At 46.2% G+C, this 16299-nt stretch overlaps 1 long non-coding RNA gene across 1 annotated transcript; it reads right to left on the minus strand.

Moving 5' to 3' along the window:
• Positions 1-1442: 1442 nt before the first annotated feature.
• On the minus strand, positions 1443-13610 carry LOC124702886. The gene is made up of 2 exons (XR_007002763.1): positions 13118-13610; positions 1443-1726 (listed from the first exon to the last, which is right to left on the minus strand). It is a non-coding gene; the product is annotated as an uncharacterized LOC124702886 (long non-coding RNA).
• Positions 13611-16299: the final 2689 nt, after the last annotated feature.

Consider the following 16299-nt stretch of genomic DNA (forward strand, 5'->3'; position numbering starts at 1 on the left):
GAAGACGAAAGATTTTCGAGTAGATAAACCCGGAATCGAGTAAGAGTTTTGAAGCTCTTCAAGATTCGCTTCGGATCCGAGCTGAATGAAGTCGGAGGAATGATGAATCTCGGAGAACTTCGGGGGCTACTGTTGTGGGTATACTTTATGGGTATATCAACGGCATGGCCTAGATCCGGCAAGCCCGGGTGGCCCATAGTTGGTGATGAGGCATGTGGCCCATCGGGCGGCCCAGTTGCTGTAGATCCTGAAGGATGAAGTCCAGCCCAAGAACAGGAAGCCGGATCTCAACCGACCTACGACGGAGGCCGGATCCGTGACGGCCCATGAAGTATCCGGATCCAGGCACGTACTTAGAGGAAGGCGGATCCTTGACGTACACGGCAAGACATTGTACCGTAGTTAGGCAACTTGTATTCCGGCTAGGACTCTCCATGTAAACCCTAGATCCGTGCGCCTTTATAAGCCGGATCCCGGGAGCCCTAGAGGCACAACCACAACTCATTGTAACAACGCGAAAGCGCCCGGATAATTCCGGACAAGCGGCGAGTAGGCCCCGTCATCGTGCAGGTGTTCCAAAGCTGGGTAACTCGCGTACCACCGTCCCGTGTGCACTCCGCCCTATGGCCCCTACTTCTTCTCCCCCTCGTGAGGATCCCTCCTCCGGGGTACCGTCGATTAGGCAACGACAGATGGCCCACTAGAACCTTCTAGAAGCTTCGGTCAAAATACCGATATTTTTCCCGAACCTTGGAAGATGACTTCCCTTATATGAATATTATTCTCCGGACCATTCGGGACCTCCTCGTGATGTCCTGGATCCCAGCCGAGACTCCGAACAACATTCGGTCTCCATCTCATATTCCATATCTACTTAAACAACATCGAACCTTAAGTGTGTCACCCTACGGTTCGTGAACTATGCAGACATGATCGAGACTCCTCTCCGATCAATAACCAATAGCGGGACCTGGAGATCCATAATGGCTCCCACACATTCAACGATGACTTAGTGATCGAATGAACCATTAACATACGATACCAATTCCCTTTGTCGCACGATACTTTACTTATCCGAGGTTCGATCATCAGTATCTCCATACCTAGTTCAACCTCGTTACCGATAAGTACTCTTTTCTCGTACCGTGATGTAAGCCCAAGGAGTAGGAAAACCCAGAGCGCGCAGGTAAGAGGGGTTTATGTGCATGAGGTCACTACAAAGGACCGTGAGGTCGCCTCGCATTTTCCCAAGCATATGGGTAGGCCAAGCAACAGCTCGACACGCCCATGCACACAACACCCACCTCAAAGGCTCACGATAGGCTTTCCAAGCCTGAGTGCTTCACCTTCTTGTGCACTTCACACATACACACACTATGCACAGGATACGAGGGTAGAATACAGCTTGAATATCACAACATGACTATGTATGACACAAAAGATGGAAATAAGGTTCATATATATAGCAACGCTCTAATGAGCAAGATCCAAATGACACTCGGAAGGGAAACATATCCCATTAGTACATCATACATAAGGTAGCCAAATAGTCTGGGTACAGACAAGATCCAAATTGGACTAAGAGTCCTGAATATAATCAAGCGGTGTTCCCATAACCAACATGCCACAGGCTGCTGCCTTAGGAACGATCCTGCTACGCAACGAAATCGTCGTCCGAGAACTCGACAAAAGTAGCCACCTGCGTACTGCTCATCATCTGTCGTACCTGTTTGTCGAAAAGCGTATTCCGGAAAAAAGAGGGAGAAAAACGAGGGTAAGTACCAAATGGCACGTACTTGCGAGACAAGACCAGCTATGCTCGCTGGTGGGCGGTATAAACTTCACCCGGCTATATGTGGAGTTTAGCGGCAGCAAAACAACTAACCAATAGAGACACGCTATAACATTCGTCTATCAGAGAAGGTGAGAGAGCGCATAATCTAGCAGTTCTATACTCTGCAAACAAACCCAGCCAATGCGGCCCCCCTTCGCCAAGAGGTATTGCATATGCACACACAATTTTGAAAGAGTTTTATTAGCAAATTATTAGCAACAAGCAATAAGGTGTAAGTTGTTCTATGATCGAGTTTAACATCTCCAAGTCGTCCATAACCGCGGACACGGCTTATCGATAAGATTTCACCTCGCAGGGATGCACTACTGTACCCATACACGCATGTCCGACTCCACAAGCAAGGGTTTTGGGAAAACTTGCCAGCGAAACCTCGCAACACAACCCCTCCCTTCACCACAGACCAAGTCCAAGAAGCCACTTATCTAGGTTAAATCCGTTTCAGAGCCCGATTGGAACTCCGACGCGGACCTAGCTGTTTGCGTCTACGGCTTTCGGATGGAAACAACGCCCGCAGGATGAATCCATCCTCAGCAATACGTACCGCGCCTACGAGCGTGCAAGAGACAACAGGGTTACAAGGCACAAAAGGCTTCCCCAAAAATAACTCCATAACATCGGACCACAAAGAAACAAGCTTGCACGCTCGGGAGAAACAAAACGTTACGAAACTAATTGTGGCACTTGGACAGTGGAAGCAGTTCCGGTAACAGGTCGAGGGGGGCCCCAGTGAAACCTCCCACGTGTGGTTAGTGCGCTCAGTCTTGGATCAGAAAACAAGAACTCGTCCTAATTATAAAATTGGACACAAGTGAGCCATGGTAAAACCAAATATACAGTTGACCCACCGATGCCTCTTCTTATCCATTTTAATATTAACATTAGGGTGAGCCATGATTATCTCCAACAACAGATATAGCAAGTAAAACAACTACCCAACAAGATATCCCGAACATTTCGAGATATCAACAAAAACCCTAAACTCGCCTACGACTCGCAAAGCTGGCAGACATCAAACAACAGGTAGGGCGAGGAGGTGTAATTCGGTAATAAATGGTAACTGGTGGAGTAGGACACGTGACACAACAGAATCGCAACATAGGGATAGCAATAGATCAAATGAGCATGAAAATGTAAAATAGGTGAAGGGGTGGGCTCGCCTGTCAGATCGGAAGAGAAGGCACGAACGCGATCTTCAGGGGTGATGTAGAGGAACTTCTTCCCGAACTGCTCGGTGTTGATGTCTACTCGAGAAGAACCAAATAGCACATACAAGGAAAGTAAATAGCACAATCAATACAAGTGATGCAATGCGCAATATGATGCATGATGAAATGCAAAGGGGTCCATACATATGAAATTTAAGTGGGGCATTTGAAATAGCAATCATAAGGTGAAATCCCTCACATAACATTTAGTTCTATTTGTATTTACCATTTGGACGAAACAGTAAAGGGGTCTATGATGCATGCCATGTGCAGATTTGAATTCATCATACTTTTCTAATGCATTTTGATATAAAATTTGTTGGATTTTGAGTTGTAGAACTCATGTTATGAATTATGCAAGATTGCACTTTTAATAACCCAATTTAAAAACTTGTCAAAATTTAATTGTTCAAAAGTTAAAACAAATTTTATAAACAGAAAGCTTAGGCTTTTCTAATATTCCAGGATATAAAGTTTGTATGAATTGAAGTTTCAAAAGTTGATTTTTAAATCGAATTGGAACTATGCTGGGAGCAAAAACGTGAAAAGTGGTTCCTGGACATCTCTGCTTCTGAACTACAGCTAAGCAACTCAAAAAGGATGTGCTATTATGCCAGATCTGCGTGTTAAACCCAGGTGTGCGCGTTGAGATGAAGGAATCAACCACTGGGCTACTGATCGAGATTTACAAGAACAGAGTAAGGATTTATATTGAAACAGAACTTGGATGTAAACTGCTACAGGAACCGCTATAACTGGCAAACACTACAGCGCGTTAACTGAAGATGTTAGTCGTTGGTGTCCACTCGCCGGCAGCTCGTCCGTGGCAGTATAGCACATGCCGAGTCACGGTGAAGTGCTGCGCATCCGAGCTAAACGACCTAGTTACTTGAAACGCGCGGAGGACGACGGAAAAATGACTCGCAGGCAACTAGTCTGTGATGTTGAACTCCGGCCAGAAACGAAGGAGCAGCTACCGCGACGGATTCATGCAGGAAAGAAAGGGCGGCCGAGGCGCGGGTGCTCACAGAGAGGTGTCGGAGAAATAAAACAAGCTGCGGAGAGGCGGTGATGCCGCGGCCGTCAACGAGTCCGTGAGGAAGGCAGAGACGACGAGGAAGAATCCGAGCAGGCCTCGGCGTCCCAGATTCCGTGAGGTAGACGAGGTTGAAGAGGAAACCACGGCGGTTCTGTTCCGCCCCTCAGGTCGGCTCGGGGCAGTTCATGGCGTCGACGGTCGACGCCGTTCTCGGGTAAAACCCTCTCTCTCACTTACAGGGAAAAGATGGGGAAGGACGGCGGCGTGGTGAGAGCATGTCTAACAGCCCCTTACTTTTCTGCCTCGTATAACGCTAGAATTTCGCTCCGTATAAAAAAAATGATCGATCATACACCGCTCCGTCTAGCAGAACCCGTATTTGACCCCGTATATTTGTAAATTTAAAACCCCGGGAAACTTCATTCATCATCATAGTTCGTCGATCATACATAGGAATCGACGTACCTACATACAAAATGCGCGATCATGGATCGCGACTTCTAGTCGGAGAGGTAGACGATGGTCGCCGCCTGCGCTCGCGCCTCCCGCGCCTCCGCCTCCTGCACGGCGGCGATGGCCGTCGCCCTTTCTTCCTCCTCCACCGCTTCCTTCTCGGCGGCGTCCTTGAGGGAGTCTTGGATCGCCTTCTCGAAGGCGGCGTCCTCGTCTTCCTCCTCCTCCTCCCCGTCGAGAGGGGCACCTCCGCCGCTGGTGCTCCCGATGGTCGCCCTCCACGCCTCGCTCACCTGGCGCTGGCGCTCCCACTCGGCGAGCCACGCCGAGAACTTCCGCCCGCTCATCGGCTTGAGCGGCGGGTCCTCGTGGTACCCGGCGGCCGCCCCGCGCGAAGTCGATGAGCTTCTCCGGGACGTACAAGGCGCCGTCGTACTTGCAGGCCGCGCGACGGCTGCCGGCGGCGGATCTTTTGCAGTGCCGCCGCCACGCTTCCTCTACGGTGTCCGGCGAGCGGGATCGCTTCGATCCGCTCGCCGGCGAGGCCCTACTGCGGCGGCGGGAGTCCATCCTAGCGGCGGCGGTGGAATGCGTGGCGGGGGCGCGGCTAATTTCTCGCCGGAGCGAGGAGGAGGAGGCGGCGGCGCGCGGCGGAGCTAGGGTTGCGAGTGAGGGGTTAACCCCTCACTCGCACCTGCGCCCACTATATGTACGGGGCGACGGGGCCGATTTCCTGGGCCCCGTATTCCGCCGAAACAGGGTGGCCCGAATACGGGGCCTGCTAGACGGCCCAAACCGCGCCTGCCCCGTATGTCGCCGGAATTTTACGGGGTGGGCGGGTTATACGGGGCCTGTTAGACCTGCTCTGAGGAGGAAGAGACTAGGGTTCGGCTGGAGCTATCCTAGGCGTTTTAAGGAGGAGGCAGGTGGCAAGCATCCAGGGAGGTGGAGATGATCATGTGGTGATGGAGATGGTCGTACCAAGGAAGAAGACGTACAGGGGAGTTCTCTCCACGTTTAACAAAAAAAGAAAAAACTAGGTCTGGGCTAGGTTGGGTTGCCACGGGGTGGGTTGCTGGTTAGGTTTGATAGCTGGGCTGTTTAGTTGGTTTAGATTAGCTAGGTTTTTCTTTTATTTCTTTACTGTTTTTATTTATTTTCCCTTTATAAATTATTTTCTGAAATTGATAGAAGGGAGGTTGAAATTAAAAAATTGAATTTGAAAACAGGGAAAGGCTCAAGCCTTTTATACCAAACTATGGTAGGCTTGGGATTAATAAAAGAAGGAAAAGAATAAGCGGAAGACATAGAAGGAAGAGTAAAATATTATTAGAGAAGTGCAAACCCAACTCAAGGTCATATTATAGCATTGCAAAATAGAAAGGAGGGTAGGTTTAAAGCAACCAAGGAAACAAAAGGAAAATGTTGGCATGACCTATTTGAAATATAGATCAAGTAGAGGGATAGGTTTAGTCTTGTTAGCTTTCCTTGTAACATCACAAGTGGTGAGATGAAACAAGAGATAAAAGGAGGAAGAACAAACACATAAAATATAGAGCAACAAAACCAAATGCAAATTGATAAACCAAAAGGTGACATGATATGACATGCATGATGCAAAGATGATGCATAAACATGGAAGGTAAAGAAGGTATCTCACTTGGGATGTTACAAACGCCCCCCCTTGAAGGAATCGCGCCCCGAGATTCTCAGGTAGAAGAGAAGAAGGACGGGTACTCGGAACGGAGCTGGTCTTCACGTTTCCAGGTTGCTTCTTTATCAGAATGGTGCGACCACTGCACCTTGAGAAACTTGACAGAGTTGTTGCGAGTTCGACGTTCAGCTTCATCAAGAATCCGAACGGGATGTTCTTTGTAGGAGAGGTCTTGGATGTCAATGGACTCGTGATCAACTGCACGGTCCGGATCTTTGAAGCACTTCTTGAGCTGTGACAGGTGGAAGACATCGTGCACTTTTGAGAGCTTCTCAGGAAGTTCAAGGAGGTAAGCGACTTCACCACGCTTTGCTAGAACTTTGAAGGGACCAATGTATCTTGGCGCCAGCTTGCCTTTGATACCAAAACGATGAGTGCCCCTCATAGGAGTAACACGAAGGTAGGCTTGATCACCAGGATGATATAACATATCACGGTGCTTGCTATCATAATAGCTTTTCTGCCGAGATTGTGCTATCTTCAGATTGTCACGAATGATTCGCACCTTTTCTTCAGCCTCGTTGATGACATCGGGACCAAAGATTTGCCTTTCACCGGTTTCAGACCAGTTAGAGGTGTTCTGCATTTGCGACCATAGAGAGCTTCGAAAGGTGCCATGCCCAAACTGGCTTGATAACTGTTGTTGTAAGAGAACTCAGCGAATGGGAGGCATTCTTCCCATTTCATGCCGAAGGAGATAACACAGGCACAGAGCATGTCCTCAAGAATCTGATTGACTCTTTCGACTTGCCCACTCGTTTGCGGATGGTAAGTCATGGCTGAAGAGCAGATTAGTTCCCATAGCTTTCTGAAAGCTAGCCCAAAACCTGGAAGTGAAGATACTTCCGCGATCTGAGCTTATTTCCAAGGGAACACCATGAAGAGAGACGATCTTTGCAGTGTAGAGCTCAGCCAACTGACTAGCAGATATTGTCTCTTTGACAGGAAGGAAGTGAGCAACCTTGGAAAGACGGCCGATCACCACGAAGATAGCATCATTGCCTTTGCGAGACTTTGGAAAACCAGTTATGAAGTCCATCTCAATCTTATCCCATTTCCACTCAGGGATCTTCAGGGGTTGGAGGACACCGGCAGGTCTCGATGTTCTCGCTTTAACATCGCGACGTACATCACACTCTGAGACATAGCGAGCAATTTCACTTTTCATCCTAGTCCACCAATAGGTAGACTTGATGTCGAGATACATCTTTGTGCTGCCAGGATGGATAGAAAGAGGAGTGTCATGAGCTTCTTTGAGAATGAGGCTTCTAAGGTTTGGATCCTTCGGAACAACGATTCGACCTTGGAAGAACAGAGTTCCTTTGTCGTCGATGGAGAAAGACTTGTACTTGGGCTTGTGCATGTTCTCTTTGATGTTTTTGATACAACCATCTCTTAGTTGTCCGGTTCGTATCTTATCTTCAAGAGTTTGCGTGATCACCAAGTTTGCAAGGTAGCCTTCGGGAACAAGCTCAAGATTCAATTTCCTGAATTCTTCACAAAGGGCAGGTTGACTTTCTTGAATCATGAGGTTGTTGCAATAGGACTTGCGACTAAGGGCGTCAGCCATGACATTAGCTTTGCCTGGAGTGTAGCCGATAGACGGATCAAAGTCCTTGATGGTTTCCATCCATCTCGTTTGACTGAGGTTCATGTTGGGTTGGGTGAAGATGTATTTGAGACTCTTGTGGTCGGTGAAGATCTCACATTTGTTGCCCAACAAGTATTGGCGCCATGTTATTAAAGCATGTAACACGGCTGCAAGCTCAAGATCATGTGTGGGATAGTTGAGTTCATGCTTTTTCAACTGACGAGAAGCATACGCCACAACTTGACGTTCTTGCATGAGGACAACACCTAGTCCATGAAGAGATGCATCACAGAATATCTGGAAAGGTTTAGAAGTATCTGGAAGAACAAGGACATGTGTGGAAGTGAGCTTCTGCTTGAGGAGGTCAAAGCTTTCTTGACATTGAGGAGACCAAAGGAACTTCTTGTCTTTCTTCAGGAGATCGGTAAGAGGCTTGGCGATCTTGGAGAAATTCTCAACAAAGCGGCGGCAGTAACTTGCCAAACCGAGGAAACTTCTCACTTGCTTGACATTCTTCGGAGGAAGCCATTCAACGATCGCCTTGACGGTTTCAGGATTGACATCAATGCCTTTTCCCGAAATGACATGGCGAAGATAGACGACTTGAGGAGGCCAAAATTCACATTTAGTGAACTTGGCATAGAGGCGATGTTCACGAAGCTTCAGAAGAATGAGGCGAAGATGCTCTTCATGCTCCTCATTGGACTTGGAGTAGACAAGGATATCATCGAGATAGACTACCACAAACTTGTCGAGGTACTCCATGAAAATGTAGTTCATCAACCGGGAGAAAGTGGCAGGAGCATTAGTGAGGCCAAAGGACATGACGGTGTATTCATAGAGGCCATAACGAGTTTTGAAGGTTGTCTTGGGTACATCCTCTTTGCGGATTTTGATTTGGTGATAACCACTTCTCAAATCCATCTTAGAGAACACAGTTGCACCCGCAAGCTGATCAAAGAGTTCATTGATGCGAGGAAGAGGATATGTATTCTTTATCGTTTTTTCATTGAGAGGGCGGTAGTCAACGACCAATCGATCAGTTTTATCCTTTTTCTTGACGAAGATGGTAGGACATCCCCATGGAGAAGTGCTTGGGTGAATGAAACCAAGTTTTTGCAACTCGTCAAGCTGCTTCTTGAGTTCAGCCAACTCATTGGGACCCATTTTGTATGGCCGCTTTGAGATAGGAGTTGTTCCAGTGCTCTAGTTCAATGACGAACTCAACAGCCCTCGTCGAGTGGCATACCCGGAAGTTCTTCGAGAAAGACATCGGAAAAGTTGCAAACCACCGAGTATAGACTCAAGCTCCGAAGAGAGCTAGGATTCAAAGAGAAGAGCTGAACGGAAGGTGTCTCAGAAGGTGAATAGACTATGTGGCCTGTCGAAGTAGGAAGGAAACTGAATGCTTGGCACAATCAATAACAGCTTTGTTGGCCTTCAACCAATCCATGCCAAGGATGACATTAAAGCCGGAACTAAGAAGAAGAAAGAGGAAAACCTCGAACAAAAAGTTCAAACTTTGATTGATTGTCAAGACTGATCTTCGAAGATAACATTTGTCCACCGGGAGAGAGAACCACGAGATTAGACGGCAAGGAAAACACAACAAACTCATGCATGTGCGAAACTTTGAGAGATGAAAGAATGTGGCGCTCCGGTATGAAACAGAAAACTGTAGCTGAAAAAGGGTCCATTTGTCTTGTAAAGCTGAAACAGAACTTTTGCTGAACTTGAGATCTGCATGGAACAGAAAGAGGGGTGGGAGGGCGGGAAACAAAACCTTCGGACGAGACACGTAGGTGGGTTGCGCCGGAACAACAGATGAACCAAGATAGCAACGGAACAACGAAAGAACATGTTAGCATGAAAATACTAACATGTCAAAGGAATAAATTATATGTGGAGATTGATCAAGGATGATAATGAAGCAACCATAGTACAGAATTTTTTTCCAAAACACTTTTCCCTATGGCACTATGGTTTCCCACAAACACGTCCAAGCCTAGATGAAACAAGATAAGAATAGAGTAAAACCGTTGCACATCCTTACCAGAGGGAGGGTGGGTGGGGTAAGAAATAAAAGCAGAATTCCTACTCTCGCGCACAATTTTTCCTATGTAGCTAATAAAATATGAGTTTCTAGACACAACTTCGTCCGCTGCAAAGGGCTCCTAAAGGCGATCCCGCTCGATACCAAGTCTGTAAGCCCCAGGAGTAGGAAAACCCAGAGCGCGCAGGTAAGAGGGGTTTATGTGCATGAGGTCACTACAAAGGACCGTGAGGTCGCCTTGCATTCCCAAGCATATGGGTAGGCCAAGCAAAAGCTCGACACACCCATGCACACAACACCCACCTCAAAGGCTCACGATAGGCTTTCCAAGCCTGAGTGCTTCACCTTCTTGTGCACTTCACACATACACACACTATGCACAGGATACGAGGGTAGAATACAGCTTGAATATCACAACATGACTATGTATGACACAAAAGATGGAAATAAGGTTCATATATATACCAACGCTCTAATGAGCGAGATCCAAATGACACTCGAAAGGGAAACATATCCCATCAATACATCATACATAAGGTAGCCAAATAGTCTGGGTACAGACAAGATCCAAATTGGACTAAGAGTCCTGAATATAATCAAGCGGTGTTCCCATAACCAACATGCCACAGGCTGCTGCCTTAGGAACGATCCTGCTACGCAACGAAGTCGTCGTCCGTGAACTCGACAAAAGTAGCCACCGCGTACTCGCTCATCATCCGTCGTACTCGTTTGTCGAAAAGCGTATTCCGGAAAAAAGAGGGAGAAAAACAAGGGTAAGTACCAAATGGCACGTACTTGCGAGACAAGACCAGCCTATGCTCGCCGGTGGGCGGTATAAACTTCACCCGCTATATGTGGAGTTTAGCGGCAACAAAGCAACTAACCAATAGAGACACGCTACAACATTCGTCTATCGGAGAAGGTGAGAGAGCGCATAATCTAGCAGTTCTATACTCGCAAACAAACCCGACCAATGCGGCCCCCTTCGCCAAGAGGTATTGCATATGCACACACAATTTTGAAAGAGTTTTATTAGCAAATTATTAGCAACAAGCAATAAGGTGTAAGTTGTTCTATGATCGAGTTTAACATCTCCAAGTCGTCCATAACCGCGGACACGGCTTATCGATAAGATTTCACCCCGCGAGGATGCACTACCGTACCCATACACGCATGTCCGACTCCACAAGCAAGGGTTTTGGGAAAACTTGCCAGCGAAACCTCGCAACACAACCCCTCCCTTCACCACAGACCAAGTCCAAGAAGCCACCTATCTAGGTTAAATCCATTTCAGAGCCCGATTGGAACTCCGACGCGGACCTAGTTGTTTGCGTCTACGGCTTTCGGATGGAAACAGTGCCCGCAGGATGAATCCATCCTCAGCAATACGTACCACGCCTACGAGCGTGCAAGAGACAACAGGGTTACAAGGCACAAAAGGCTTCCCCAAAAATAACTCCATAACATCGGACCACAAAGAAACAAGCTTGCACGCTCGGGAGAAACAAAACGTTACGAAACTAATTGTGGCACTTGGACAAGTGGAAGCGATCCCAGTAACGAGTCGAGGGGCCCCGGTGAAACCTCCCACGTGTGGTTAGTGCGCTCGACCTTGGATCGTAAAACAAGAACTCGTCCTAATTATAAAATTGGACACAAGTGAGCCATGGTAAAACCAAATATACAGTTGACCCACCGATGCCTCTTCTTATCCATTTTAATATTAACATTAGGGTGAGCCATGATTATCTCCAACAACAGATATAGCAAGTAAAACAACTACCCAACGAGATATCCCGAGCATTTCGAGATATCAACAAAACCCTAAACTCGCCTACGACTCGCAAAGCTGGCAAACAACAAACATCAGGTAGGGCAAGGAGGTGTAACTCGGATCATATAGGGTAACAGGTGAAATAGGACACGTGACACAACAGAATCGCAACATAGGGGTAGCAATAGATCAAAAGAGCATGAAAATGTAAAATAGGTGAAGGGGTGGGCTCGCCGGTCAGATCGGAAGAGGAAACACGAACGCGATCTTCAGGGGTGATGTAGAGGAACTCCTCGAACTGCTCGGTATCGGTGTCTACTCGAGAAGAACCAAATAGCACATACAAGAAAAGTAAATAGCACAAATCAATACAAGGTTGTGCAATGCGCAATATGATGCATGATGAAATGCAAAGGGGGTCCATACATAGCAGTATTAAGTGGGGCATTTGGAAATAGAAAGAACAAGTGAAATACCCACACATAACATTTAGTTTTAGTTGAATTACCATTTGGCCGAGACAGAGAATTGGTCTATGATGCATGACAAAATAATATTTGAATACTTCATGTTTAGCTGATGCATTTAGATATAAAGATTGTTCAAATTGGAGTTGTAGAAAGAAAGTTACGATTTATGCAACATTCATCAATTTTAGTTCAGATTTGAAAGTGACCAGATTTTATTTGTCCAAAAGTTGAAACAAACTTTATATTTGGAAAGTTCACTGAATTCTGAACAGGATGGATATAAAGTGTGTATGATTTGGATTTGGGAAAGTGCAGTTTTAAATCATTTGAAAAAATAGGCAGGGGCAAAAACTGATGAACAACAGTTTAGTTTTTGATTAGATACAGGCTACAGGCAAGATTAGGTATCTCTTCGCCTTAACTGAAACTTTAGAAGAATAAAAACGACAGTGTTATCTGAAATTCGTGTCAGTAAAGAAACAGCGAAGATGGTCGACGTTGGCAACGTTCTTCTGGAAGCCCATGGTGTAGTGCTGATGGAGTTGAGCACGTCCAGGATTTGAAGTGCTCAAAACCTTGTTATTTGTAACCTAAAACAAAACAAGAGGTTGGTGCCTGGACGTTTTGCATCTGACCTGCAGCTAGCTACGCAAAAGGGTGTGCAGTTTTGCCAGCTGAACCCAGGTCTACGATGAGCGATGAAGGAAGCAACCAATAGGCTAGGCTACTGATCGAGATTTATAAGAACAATAAAGGGTTTATTTTGATGCAGGACTCGGCCGTAACCTGGTTCAGGGAACAGTCACCTGAACCTTTAACTGACGAACACGACAGCGTTATCTGAAGAAAAACGAAGGTTCAGGCCAACACGCGACGGAGATGTTGTCAGCGATGTGCACTTGCTGGCAGCTCGTCCATGAAGGAAAACGAGCAGGAAGAGGCAGAAGGGAAGCGGCTGCTCACCGTGAGGGTTGCTGGCGACGGGAACCGGCTTGGAGAAGATCCGAGACGAGGCCACGGACGACGGGGTGTACCGGGAAGAAGACGGCGGCGCGGACGCGTAAGTGGAAGCAGAGACACGGGCGACCGTCGGTGTAGAAGAAGCAGGCAGGTCCGCGGCGTCGTTCCAGGGCAACCTCTGCTCCTGGCCTTCAACATGGAGTTGGCGGGCGCCATGGCAGCTCCATCCCCACCGCTAGCTCGGCGTGGCGGCCTCTACAGCGACGGCGAACTCCGGCAGAGTTTAACAAAAAAATACTGAATATCTCTGAACTTTTCTTTGGTTCTCTCTCGGGAAGAAGAGGAGTGGCGGCGGCCAGAGGGGGAGAAGGTTAGGGTTTTGGTTGGCTCGGTTTGGAGAGAGGAAAAGGGAGCGGGGCAGGTGGAGGCGCTGGAGCATGCGAGCAGGTGGGCGCTGCTGCTCCTTTTCTCCCGAAGAAGAAAAACAGGGCAGGGTGGATGGGCTCGTAGGATAGAGTAGATAGGTTAGCTTTGTTTTCTTTTTCCTTTTTTTTCTTTTTCCTCTTTGCTTCCAAAAACTTCTCAGATTTTTGTTAGAACCATTTATAAAACAAAACTGAATGTGAAAAGGAGTAGAGAGAGATTGGTAAAATAATTTGTATCCAATAATGTTTTATATGTAACCAAAACAAATGTTATGTTGATTAATTATAAAATAGAAGATATAGGAGAGGGGGTTGAATAATAACCCATAAGAATAGAAATTTTGGCATCACCTTTTTAAAATGTGGTAAGGTAGGAATAGGATAGGTAGGTTTTTGTTGTAAGATCACAAGGGATGTAGCAAGAGGAAGAAACAAGAGAGAGAGAAAGAGAGGACAAGCACATAAACAAAACCAAATGCAATTTTATTAAAACCAAAGGTGACATGATATGACATGCATGATGCGAAGATGATGAATAAACATGGTAAGGTACAGAAGGTAGCTTACTTGGGATGTTACAGCTAACAAGAAAGAAAGATAGTGAAATAATATATCTACATGTACTTCCTTCTTTTCTACTTAAGCCTCAAAGTATTGTTGCTGTTGACCAGTGCTAAGTTTGCCAAAACCAAATAGATTTACTTGATGCTCCCAAAGTGATATCAATACTAACAACAAGATCAATCATATAAAAGAAATTGCAAACTAAAATAAGGTGTGCAAAACGTAAATGATAAAACTTCTCATTAATATTCCATAACGATAACTCACACCAAGGGATACATAGATAACCAACTAAAAGAGAGATACTTCCACACTACAAACCATCTTATATGATAACTTCCCTACTCATGATATTGAAGGGATTCGTAGCATAGAAAACAAAAAATTTCCTACCGCAAGAACGAAAACACAAGCCAAGATCTAATCTAGAAGACGGTAGCAACGAGGGGGTGACGAGACTAACCCTTGAAGATTTCCAAAGCTACGAGATTAGATCTTGTTGTTGCAGAAGATGATCACTTGCCGCTTTCAAAAGCGCGTAGAAGATCTTGACGGTGCCACAATCGGGCAGCACCTCTGTACTCGGTCACACGTACGGTGTTGATGAAGACGACGTCCTCCTCCCCGTTCCAGCAGGCAGCGGTGGTGATGCCGCGGCCGTCAACGAGTCCGTGAGGAAGGCAGAGACGACGGGGAAGAATCCGAGCAGGCCTCGGCGTCCCAGATTCCGTGAGGTAGACGAGGTTGAAGAGGAAACCACGGCGGTTCTGTTCCGCCCCTCAGGTCGGCTCGGGGCAGTTCATGGCATCGACGGTCGACGCCGTTCTCGGGTAAAACCCTCTCTCTCACTTACATGGAAAAGATGGGGAAGGACGGCGGCGTGGTGAGGAGGAAGAGACTAGGGTTCGACTGGAGCTATCCTGGGCGTTTTAAGGAGGAGGCAGGTGGCAAGCATCCAGGGAGGTGGAGATGATCATGTGGTGATGGAGATGGTCGTACCAAGGAAGAAGACGTACATGGGAGTTCTCTCCATGTTTAACAAAAAAAGAAAAAAAACTAGGCTGGGATAGGTTGGGTTGGGTTGCCACGGGGTGGGTTGCTGGTTAGGTTTGATAGCTGGGTTGTTTAGTTGGTTTAGATTAGCTAGGTTTTTCTTTTATTTCTTTACTGTTTTTATTTATTTTCCCTTTATAAATTATTTTCTGAAATTGAGAGAAGGGAGGTTGAAATTAAAAAATTGAATTTGAAAACAGGGAAGGCTCAAGCCTTTTATACCAAACTATGGTAGGCTTGGGATTAATAAAAGAAGGAAAAGAATAAGCGGAAGACATAGAAGGAAGAGTAAAATATTATTAGAGAAGTGCAAACCCAACTCAAGGTCATATTATAGCATTGCAAAATAGAAAGGAGGGTAGGTTTAAAGCAACCAAGGAAACAAAAGGAAAATTTTGGCATGACCTATTTGAAATATAGATCAGGTAGAGGGATAGGTTTAGTCTTGTTAGCTTTCCTTGTAACATCACAAGTGGTGAGATGAAACAAGAGATAAAAGGAGGAAGAACAAACACATAAAATATAGAGCAACAAAACCAAATGCAAATTGATAAACCAAAAGGTGACATGATATGACATGCATGATGCAAAGATGATGCATAAACATGGAAGGTAAAGAAGGTAGCTCACTTGGGATGTTACAAACACCCCCCTTGAAGGAATCGCGCCCCGAGATTCTCAGGTAGAAGAGAAGAAGGACGGGTACTCGGAACGGAGACCTTGTTCTCTACGGTTGTAGATGTGATGTTTCTACTAGGGAGAAAACAACGGTGTTCTATTCAAGGGTAGTTTCATCATTTACTTTACACACATTGCTTAAAGCGATAGTTCGTTGCTTGCAACTTAATACTGGAGGGTGTCGCGGATGCAATCCTGAAGGTGGATTATTAGTCATAGATGCAGTTGGATTACGGTCTAAGTATATTGTTGTAATGCCCGCATACTTTCATAGCATGTATTCTGCACCAACCATTAGCGTAGAATCTATGTTTGTCAATTGCCCATCTGTAATTTGTTTACCCAGCATATTTACTTATTTGGGAGGCGCCTCTAGTGAACTGTGGACCCCGGTCCTTCTTCTTTTAATTGCAATCTTCTATATCATTTTTCTGTTCTATTCTCTGCAAACAATTCTTATTCCAC

The sequence above is a fragment of the Lolium rigidum genome, chromosome 3 (assembly GCF_022539505.1).
Source record: "Lolium rigidum isolate FL_2022 chromosome 3, APGP_CSIRO_Lrig_0.1, whole genome shotgun sequence".
In the NCBI taxonomy this organism is placed as follows: Eukaryota; Viridiplantae; Streptophyta; class Magnoliopsida; order Poales; family Poaceae; genus Lolium; species Lolium rigidum.